This window comes from Myotis lucifugus, unplaced genomic scaffold (genome assembly GCF_000147115.1).
Source record: "Myotis lucifugus unplaced genomic scaffold, Myoluc2.0 scaffold_93, whole genome shotgun sequence".
Classification (NCBI taxonomy): domain Eukaryota; kingdom Metazoa; phylum Chordata; class Mammalia; order Chiroptera; family Vespertilionidae; genus Myotis; species Myotis lucifugus.
The window spans coordinates 227,819-238,476 of NW_005871141.1; the positions used below are offsets into that span (position 1 = coordinate 227,819).

At 42.6% G+C, this 10,658-nt stretch overlaps 1 protein-coding gene across 6 annotated transcripts in view; it reads right to left on the reverse strand.

Moving 5' to 3' along the window:
• DTNA (dystrobrevin alpha) overlaps window positions 1-10,658 on the reverse strand; it is a 219,323-nt gene that overhangs the window by 145,274 nt on the left and 63,391 nt on the right. For all 6 annotated transcript variants that reach the window (XM_023756407.1, XM_006091646.3, XM_006091653.3 and 3 more), the window contains exon 2: window positions 8,461-8,587. The gene's annotated coding sequence lies outside the window, so the exon portion shown is untranslated. The remainder of the gene's footprint in view (window positions 1-8,460; window positions 8,588-10,658) is intronic.

Sequence of the window (10,658 nt, forward strand, 5' to 3'; positions counted from 1 at the left end):
CCAGGAGCAAACTGAAAATTCACACTGCAAACTGAAAACGGCTATAAAGTGATATATTTTTTTTTATTACACAATGCAACAGGCTCTGCAGTGGTTCGGTGGGACGGACACGTGACTCTATACACACATGTGCAGCATATTTGGCAACCCAGCAATTTTGCTAAGTAAATGACTTAGAGAAACAAGGAGACATACAAGAATGCTCATATGCCCTAACTGGGTTGGTTCAGTGGATAGAGCACCTGTGGACTGAAGGGTCCCAGGTTCGATTCCGGTCAAGGGCATGTGCCTTGGTTGCGGGCACATCCCCAGTAGGGGGTGTGCAGGAGGCAGCTGATCGATGTTCTCTCTCATCGATGTTTCTAACTCTCTATCCCTCTCCCTTTCTCTCTGTACAATATCAATAAAATATATTTTAAAAAAATAAACAACACATAATCATGGTAAACTTCCTAGCCCACTGTTACAGAATTGTTAGGAATTAACAGAATAGAGAGGTACATTATTCCTCTGCTTAGATGATTTGAAACCATCAGATTCAAAGGTTAAGACTGTGCTAAAATGAACTATACAGATTCAAAAGTCTGGTTTTAAAAGTTACAAGATCAATTGATGGTTAAAATATAAGCTAAAACAAACTGTCACTCACATGAACAGACCAATATTAAAGCACATTGTCATTAATTTTTGTTAACTCACCATAATCCTTATTTTTTTGTTAGGAAAACAACACAGTTTTAAAAATCATACTCACATAAAGAGAAATAGCATTATGCAAACTTTTCTGAGGAAATAAAGGGCCAATTGACCAACAAAAGACAATTTAACAAGGCAGGGACAGAACTCGGAATGCCAATGGAATTCTTGTTTTTTTCTAAGATGCCATACAGTACTCAAAGACAGACACAGCAGTGTACATATGCTTATACTATAAAAAATTCTTTTCCGCCCTAGCTGGTTTGGCTCCTGCGGACTGAAGGGTCCCAGGTTTGATTCCAATTGAGGGAACATGCCCAGGTTGGGGGCTGGATCCCCAGTGTGGGGCATGCAGGAGGCAGCCAATCAATGATTCTCTCTCATCATTTATGTTTCTATCTCTCTCCCCCTCTCCCTTCCTCTCTGAAATCAATAAAAATATATATAAAATTATAAAAAAATTATTTTCCCCTTCTGTATTTTCAACACGTTATCCACATAACAGTAGGAGACCAAAGATATAGCTATGTATCTTGTTGTTTTAATATACCAGGTATTTATGGAACACATATGTTTAAAAGAAGTGAATATGTTACAATCACTTCAGATGCCATTTTTAGCATCACATTATGCTTGTCACTACCTGGATTATTGTGGTATTTCCATTAAAGGGCAATTTGGGTTTTCACAAAATTAAATATTCACAGTCATGCACATAAGACAATAAGCAGGATGCGGGCCAGGGGTACGTTTCTGGTTTGTTCAGCCGTATGTCTAGCACCTGGCAAAGCTCCTGATAGTCACTTAATTCTCAGTAAGTATTTGATGAATAATAAATCTACTTCTCCAGATTATAAATAAAACCCAAATCAATCTTATTTCCGCAGTCTCTTCTCCTTAGACTCAAAACTTCTCTTGGGGGAAAATAAGATCAAGAATCTAGGAACACTGGCTTGTCTGCTATTTGGTGGAGGGTAGCTAGGTGGTAGGAGACTCAGATGGGTCTTGGTTGTGGCTTTGTCGCTGATTGTTGGGATGGTACATAACCTCTCTGGACCTCACCTTCCTCAAAGGTAAAATTAGGGAGTTGCTAAGGTCTGAATGTTTGTGTCCCCCTCAAATTCACATGTTGAAATCTTAATGCCCATGTGGTAGTATTAGGAGGTGATTAGACCGTGACCGTGGAGCCTTTATGAATGGGATGAATGCTCTTATACAGAGACCCCACAGAGCTCCCCGGCCCCTCCCACCAGGTGAGGTGGTGTCCAGTTATGCACCAGGAAAAAGGCCCATCCCAAAGCAACACCAGGCTGGCACCTTGTTCTGTACTTCCAGCCTCCAGAGTTGTGAGAAACACATTTCTTTCTTTCATAAGCTACCCAGTCTCTCATATTTTGTTACAGCAGCCAGAATGGACTAAGACAAGGGTCTAGGATACACTTTCGAAAAAATATCCCTTATGAAGTCTAAATTCTGTAATTCTAATCTGTGGCAAATTTAACTGGGATATTACTTGGAGTAATTATACTTCATTTATCCCAGGCTCCCTGGTGCATAGCCCAGAGCCAGTGAACCTAAGAGATGTGTAAAATATAACTAACAAACGAATGACTAATCATTACAGGTATAAATGTGTCCTAAGCATCATTAGAATTTTTCACAAAAGGAAGAAACCTTTTAGTATGCACGCTGCTTCTTTTTTTTTCTACAATTAAAATGAAGTCAGAAGATAGCTGTTTGAAAATTTTGAGTTTTATTCATATCAATTATTATTTTTATACATAGTATATGAATAGTGTGATTTAAAAAATTAGAACACATTTACACACTCTCTTAAGAAGTGCTAATAGTATTGCTATGTCTAGGGAAATTTTTATTTTACATCCTAAACCAACTCTTTCATAATTAATCATAAATACACATTTCATAAATATTCTTAAAGAGAAAAAAGGAAGAGAGACAGACTCCTTGCCTTTAAAACTCTCTTCTCTAGTGGTGATTCTAGATAACATGCAGCCCTAAAGTCCTATCAGTCCACAGTTTTGGACATCATCATTTCCAGGCATATGCTTGCATCAATAAGTGAGGTTTGTGCATAAGTAGGTCTCAGCCACAAGATGCTACATCTCTGAAGCTCTCATTGCACAGGAATAGGGCTAATTTTAGCATCAACCTAAACATAAACTCATTTGCCAATGAGAAAAAGATCTGTAGACTTATAAATAGCTTACTCCTCAGGAAATATTTTAAATAGAACGTTCTAGCATTATTATACAGGCATATTTGCATAGGATTAAATTGTAGGATCTTTCAGAGTGGCAGTTTGCTGCAGTGAAAAGATATGGCTTAACGTTCTGGTTCTGCCACTTCCCAGAAACATGACCTTGGCAAGTCACCTGAAGTCGTGGAACCCTAGTTTTCTTATCCAAATAAGGGAGAAACAATAGGCAATCTTAGGGGTTATTACGAAAGTTAAATAAGAGAATGCCAGTGTGGTGCATCTGCTTTGGTGGCTGGGACTGAGTGGCATTCAGTGGCACAGGTCCTCTCAGTACAGCCCCTGCCCCATAATGGACTCTCTTTTTGCTTGTAGTGGCCGCACTGTCATCATCTTCACCGGAACCACGCAAGCATATCTCAAAATATGGCCCGCCCTACTTCATCCAGCACCAAGGAGACTACGTTGAGCTTGGTACAAGCGGTTCACAGATTAAGCTTGTCCTGGATGAGAATTTCAGAGGGAGGACAGATGGATAACATGAGAACTTCCAACATGAGCCCGTGAGTGATTGAATGAGATGGCTTTTTCTTGGGGGGGGGTGTCCTGTCATCTACAGTAAGAACTGATCTTCTAGAAATGACCCACAGGGTTATGTGAACTCAGAGATAGGACTGATAACTGTTGACACAGGCAGGGTTTAGCATAGCAAGGACTTCACAATGACTAGGCTAGTGCAGTCACCAAGGGGAGCATGTTGTTTGTGGGTGAGGGGGGTTTGGAGAGGGGTGAGGAAGCGAGGACAGTCTAGGCCAGGGGTGGGCAAACTTTTTGACTCGAGGGCCACAATGGGTTCTTAAACTGGACCGGAGGGCCGGAACAAAAGCATGGATGGAGTGTTTGTGTGAACTAATATAAATTCAAAGTAAACATCATTACATAAAAGGGTACGGTCTTTTTTTTTTTTTAGTTTTATTCATTTCAAACGGGCCAGATCCAGCCCGTGGGCCGTAGTTTGCCCACGGCTGGTCTAGGCAGAAGAACCGGCCTGGGAAAAAGTAAAGGCACCAAGAGCATGGCTTAGGGAAGGCAGATCATGCCTCTGTTAGCAAAGGTCAGCTGACGAGCAGAGAGGAAGGCAACAGGACTCAAGAGGTCTGCTGTGCCTGTGTTATGACACGCTTAGGAACATAGGACACAGGCTTAGGAACATAGGACACAGGCTTAGGAACATAGGACACAGGCGTAGGAACATAGGGCACAGGCATAGGGACATAGGACACAGGCTTAGGAACATAGGACACAGGCGTAGGAACATAGGACACAGGCGTAGGAACATAGGGCACAAGTGTAGGAACATAGGGCACAGGCTTAGGAACATAGGACACAGGCTTAGGAACATAGGACACAGGTTTAAGAACATAGGACACAGGCACAGGAACATAGGACACAGGCATAGGAACATAGGACACAGATTGTGCTCTGCAGCTGCTGGGGGAGCCCACACTGGCTGTGAAACAGAAGTGGGTGGTGGTCATTAGGTCATACTGGCCACTGTTGGTTGGGCACCTGTGATGTCCCAGACACTCTCCTGTGTTGTTTTCTGGGTGTTATTTTCTAGTCTCACAACAGACTAGACTTATCTTTCCAGGTGGGGAATGTGAGGTTCAGAGAGTTCAAGTAACTTGCTGCTCAAGATTACACATTCTTAAACTAAGCAAACGGCATGAAAAGAGCAAGAGCAGATTTAAAATATTAATTTCAGAACAAACCATTAAAGAATGGAAATAATGAGATCTGAATGTAAATGAGGAAATTGATCTAGGCAGCAATGTTTTAAAAGGAAAAGAGAGGAGGAACACTGGAAAGAGGGGATTTGTGTTCAAAGCAAGGCCATTCGAGATTTTGGCAAGATCTAATACAGGTATATTCTGGAAGGACCCAGGCTTGTTAATAATAAACACTGTGGCCTCTGAGTTTGAAAGCTAGTTAATGACTCTACTCCACGAGAGACAGTTGAACATGGTAATTAGGGCTCAGGCTCAGAAACCGGACTGGATTTGAATGTTCACCCATCTTACTTAAGCTTGGGCAGGTTATTTACCCTTCTGGGGCCCTGTTTTACTCATCTTTAAAAAAGAAGACAATAATATTACCTATGTCGTGGGGTTGCTTAAGCATGAAATGACACCTACGTGTGTGCATCACAGTGTTGGAGGAATTCGGTATGCATCAGCCAGTGTTGCTGTGTGCCTTTGTCCTTGTTCACCAATCATGTGTTTAGACATTCTTTACAGTGTGCCAAGCACTGGGCTAGTTTCCAGGGGCATAAAGAGGGATGACCCATTATTTCTGCCTTTAAACACATGTGATTTCCCCCACGTTATGCTATGCGATTCAGCAGAAGTACTACTGACTGCATTTAGGTTAAAGCACTTTCCTGGACTGTTTGGGCGCCAGGGATTTAAAGTCTCTATTCATCATGTTGCTCATTTGTGTAACGAACACGTCCACTCCTCCTCCCCCGCTTCTCCTGTCGGGCATTTAGATCTGTCCAGCCGGAGTTGTCTTTATGAGAGGCGCGTCCCTCGGCCCACGGGAAACATCACAAACTCAGACCATTTCAGCATCTCCTCCTGTGTACGTGTGCCGGACCCGCGGAAGCCGGGTGTTGGTGCCACTGACTCAAGCATTTCTCCCTCACTAATTCATCAGCCCTATTTGTGATGTAGTGTCTATGATTAGTGGGTGTATTTCTCTTCCCAAGAGTATTTTTTTTAAACAGATGACTTTATAAAGCCTTATTTTTTTTAAGCTGGAGAGAAATGTGACAAATTAGAATTTTCAGTGGCTGTACCAAACTATGGAAGACATGTGTTGAGAACACGGGTTATTCACGACGTCTTTAACCACACCATCAAGTCGCTCATGCTTGTATTTCCTAATTTTTGGCGATGAAGGGGGTACAAGTAATTCTGCTCATAATGCATTTTCTCATTGTCTAAAGGGTTCTCAGGCATCGAGGCTTAACATTAGCATCGGTTGAACAGATGAAAACTGTTGGTAGGAGGGACACCATGTCCTCTGGCGTGTGCCCACAACACACTAACATGGACAGGTGAGCAGTCACAGTGGCCTCCGAGACAAGGTTGAAAAGGGACACGTCCACATAAATAAATGAGAAGGAAAGGAACACAGCAAGGCACATGCATTTAAAATAACCAAGTGAAGTGCCTAAGTAATGAAGTGAAAAGCCACTTTAACGCCACGGAAGCCCTGTAGCATGAATGGGATTGTTGGGACAGTGGTGAATTGTTTACCTGTCAAAAGAGACAGACACTGGCATCCTGATCACCTTGCTTTCCCACAGAGCCAGTGTCTGCTATGGGAAAAGTGGATGTCCTGATCATCAGGCACCAAGCAGCAAACCACCAGCACTGGAAGGGAGCGGTCGGGTCCATATTGAAATAGAGCAGAAGCCCTAGATGTGAGTGTGAACGCAGGAATGAGGGCGATGCCCCACGGAGAGGTTCTTCTGTCACACGTACAGAAGTCTAACATGTGAATATTAATAAAGAAAATATCCGCCAGGCTGGCCTGGCTCAGTGGTTGAGTGTCGACTTATGAACCAGGAGGTTGCTGGTTTAATTCCCAGACAGGGCACATGCCCGGGTTGTGGGCTCATTCCCCAGTAGGGGGCGTGCAGGAGGCAGCTGATCGATGATTCTCTCTCATCATTGATGTTTCTGTCTCTCTCTTCCTCTACTTTCCTCTGAAATCAATAAAAATATACATATTTTTTAAAAAGAAAATATCCTATTTGGTATGCATTTGAGAATTTAAAAAAATCTCATTAATGTGATGAGCAATTTGAGAGTATCAACAATTATTTTTACTAACAGCAACAAATTAACACTACAGCATCACATAGCTTAGAATATGGCTTTAAAATATTACGTTAAAAATTTTTTTCAGTGTAAAAAAACCCCAACTTTACATTTAACTTTTAACTTATTTCCTGAAACTAATTTATTTTCCTTGGGAGAAACATGTGACCCCTGTTCTCTTTTCTTGGATCGAACCACGACTGTAAATATTGAAAACATGGAACTTAATCCAGGGAAATGGTTACCCAGATGACGGAAGGATTGAAAGGCTCCCCTGGGAAGAGTGAAAATCTACTGGATGGAGATTGGCAGCAGCAGGAAGACAAAGGCACTGCCACTCACAAGTCTCAAGGGACAAAGGGAAGAGGTGATGTTACTGTAGCTCAGAGTTCAAGGTCACAGGGGCCAGCTCCCCTGGAACCAAAGCAGGAGCAGGACTGGAAGCAGAGGTTTAAACAGGTACAGACCAGCACAATAGCAAAACAGAGAGTTAAGTAAATACGCTTTCCATTCTCATTTTCTCCTCCAGGGTCATGTTACACTAAGGCAAATTGATTTACTGAGATTTGGAAAGGGCACTAAACTCAGCACCCGAGAACTGCATTCTACCCACATCTCCTACATAAATGAAATCACCGGTTTAGTTCCACATACCATGCCAGTAAACCCAATTTACACACCCTTAGGATGATGAGAGAATTATCCGCTGTCATTTTGAAGATACCCAAACCATAAAGGAAGCATCGCTCTCTTTTGGATTAGATTTAGATGGTGGCCGACGCTCGGGCAGTTGCATTGATTCAGAATTGTGATCAGAGGTATAGTCTGAGGTTCTAGAAATCCCCATTCTTCCAAGGAGCCCCTCAAGCCACACTTTGAAAGCTGCACTCGGGGGGATGTGGAAAGACACACGACCTCCTCGCTGAGACCACACGCAGTCCCTCCACGCCTCTCCACGCTGCTGTGCAAGGACTGACATTCTGCAGAATTGCAAAGAGCCAAAGGGCAGGCTCCCGTCTTTTGAAGCATGGGAGGGGAATTACGTCTGATGAGGTAAAAAAAAATACTTATCCGTCCATTTTATGGCCGAGCCGAACAAAGCGGACTGTGCACATGTGAGCACGTGTGTGTGCTTCACGGTCTGCAGCTGTTAGAAACTCGCCCAGCCTGAGCCGTGCCCGGCTTTAATGTGAGCATTAGCAACCCTCCCTGCCCTCCAGGGCAGCCCCAAATGCCAGCCTTTCCCACGCGCACTGGTTAATGATTACACTGCCATTACCCCGGCACATTCTCCTCTAGTTCATGCCATTAAGACATGGTTCTGTCTCATTTTGGCTTATTACTCTGATATGAAATACGTTAATATATTTTAAAAATTAGATGACCTTTAGCATAGAATGAAGTATGATGGCATTGGTTTAATAGAGACCAGGAAGTGAAGTCTAGGCCATCGCTATACCTCGCTCCTCAAGAGTTCACATGGTGTCTGATGATGCAAAATAAATAAAAGGCGCAAGATTATGGCTTTCACTGCCGGGCACCTCAGTAAAAGTATAAAACGTTGGTCAGATTTAACCCCATTTTCTTTCCTCGCAAGGAGAGAAGCACTTTAAGGAGAAATAGTTCAATGTCCTTAAATTCTCTGTCTCAGACACTCACCTAAACTTCAGTGAAGAAACAGCATGAACTTTCCAAAACCATCTGTTTGTTCTTTGAAACGGCACTTGGCTATGGCATTTAAGGACTCCCCAAGCACTTCATCCAGCGAATGGTAAATCCTATTTACCTGCAATGAGAAAAATAGACTTTTATTTACGTAAGCAGCTCATACTTACATGTTTATTATAGAAACAGGAAGCCAGATCAGGCCTTCCTAGAGCATGTGGTATTTTACAAATTCTCTCACACACTAATAATGACCTGTAATTCTCAACTTAGAGCCTTGGTTTTCATTATAAGCCAGTTGGAGAAAGACAAGCATCACATGATCTCACTCATATGGGGAATCTAATGAACAAAATAAACTGAGGAACAAAATTGATTCAGAGACACAGAAGCATGGAATAGACTGTCGGATCTCAGAGGGAAGGTGGGGATGGGGGTGGGGGTGGGTGGGAAGAGATCAAAGACCTTGTATGCATATATGCACAACCCATGGACACAGACAATAGGATGGTGATGGCCTAGAGTGGGGGTGGGGAGGTGGGAGGGGGTAGAGGCTGGTTAAAAGAGGGCAATGGGGGAAAAAGGGGGACATATGTAATACTTTCAACAATAAAGATTTTAAAAGATATTTAGAAAAAGAGACATTTGTGCAAGAAGTCATTTTATAGATGAGGATGGTGAGGCCCAGGGGGTGAAGTGATGTGCAAGATTAAGCAGCTGGTTAGTAACAGACCTTAGCATAGTGGCCTTGAATCCTGGGCTCTAAACCTAGCTTGATTAAACACCCAGAAACAGAAAAAGATGACATCTCCCGTGTTTTCCAAGTAGGCCCTTTCCTGGAATAGCGTGTCACCATAATTTCTACGAAAGCCAAGGAAATTACGGTTGAGTCAGTGTCCTAGACCAGCACCTCGTCTACTGATTTAAGCTCTTGCAGTTGTAAGTAGGTATAAACCTGAAATTATTTAATGATCCACAGGATTTATGATGTTTGTAGTCATAGCATAAATAGTAAATAGTTCAGAAAATTGCCTGTTAATGTTTCTTAATGAAGCAGAACGATTTGACAAGCTGTTGCCTTCTGAAAAGACTCGCCTGTGAGAACTTAAGGAGATTGGCTCTAGATTTCACTTCCCAAAGCCGACAATGTCCTGTCCCTCTGACGCAGCTCCCCTGCCACTATCTCCATCATTAGTGTTTCTCATCATTCTCTCTTCCTCCATCCTTTCCCCTTTCCTTCTTACCAACACACAGGCTGGCTGTTTACTATCCCAGGTGGTAGATGGCTGGGAGCAGCAGGGATTTGAAGCTCAGAAACTCCCATGTTAAGATGAAGGAAAAAAGTGGGGAGCAGGGGAGATCACAGAAAATAAAGGGAGAAGGCACTGGATAGCACGGGGGTGGAGAAGGAAGGGCCAGAGGAGCCTCACTCTGCACCTGATGAAGGGTACAGGCACCCCACCCTGTGCTTTCCTCCCCCAAGTGTTTTCTTGAACCCCAGGTTGTCTAAAATGATTACAATAATTATTTAGCTTCCACGGTTTCAGGCATCCTATGATTTTAGATTCAAAGAGAAAATTCTATTCAATAATCCCCCCTGCCTCTAATCCGGGTTCTCAGGTGTATTCACTATTGCATGAGATTTATTTAATGGCAGATAAAGAAAATGTCATGACACGACTAACCCTTGTTCTGCCATGTTAGAATCCAACCGTCTCTCCCTGTACTTAGATTCTAGATACACTCGTGCATTTGGCATTCTTTGAATTAGATGTATTATTGGAACAGTAGTACTTCAGATATGTTTGTTTTCTTAAAATACATGTTACCATTTTTTAAAATTAAGGCTCAGATAAATTTGATTTATGCATCTGGGAATAAGTTAGATATTAAAAACATAAACCCCTCCTCTCATGAATGTAGTTCTCTAAGCTGTAGCATCAAAAATAAATGGAAATCTTACACAATATTATAGGGACTTTCTTTTAAGACAACATCCAACTATATCTATATATATAAAAGGATAATATGCCAATCAACTGGACAGCAGAACGACTGGGTTGGCCTATGACGTGCTTTGACCACCAGGGGCGGATGTTCATGGCAGGAGCTGCCCAGCCTACAGGCTCAACTTCTTGGGTCTCTCTCTCCTGGCGGAAGGCTCTGTATCGCTCGAAGGGGGAATGGGGAAA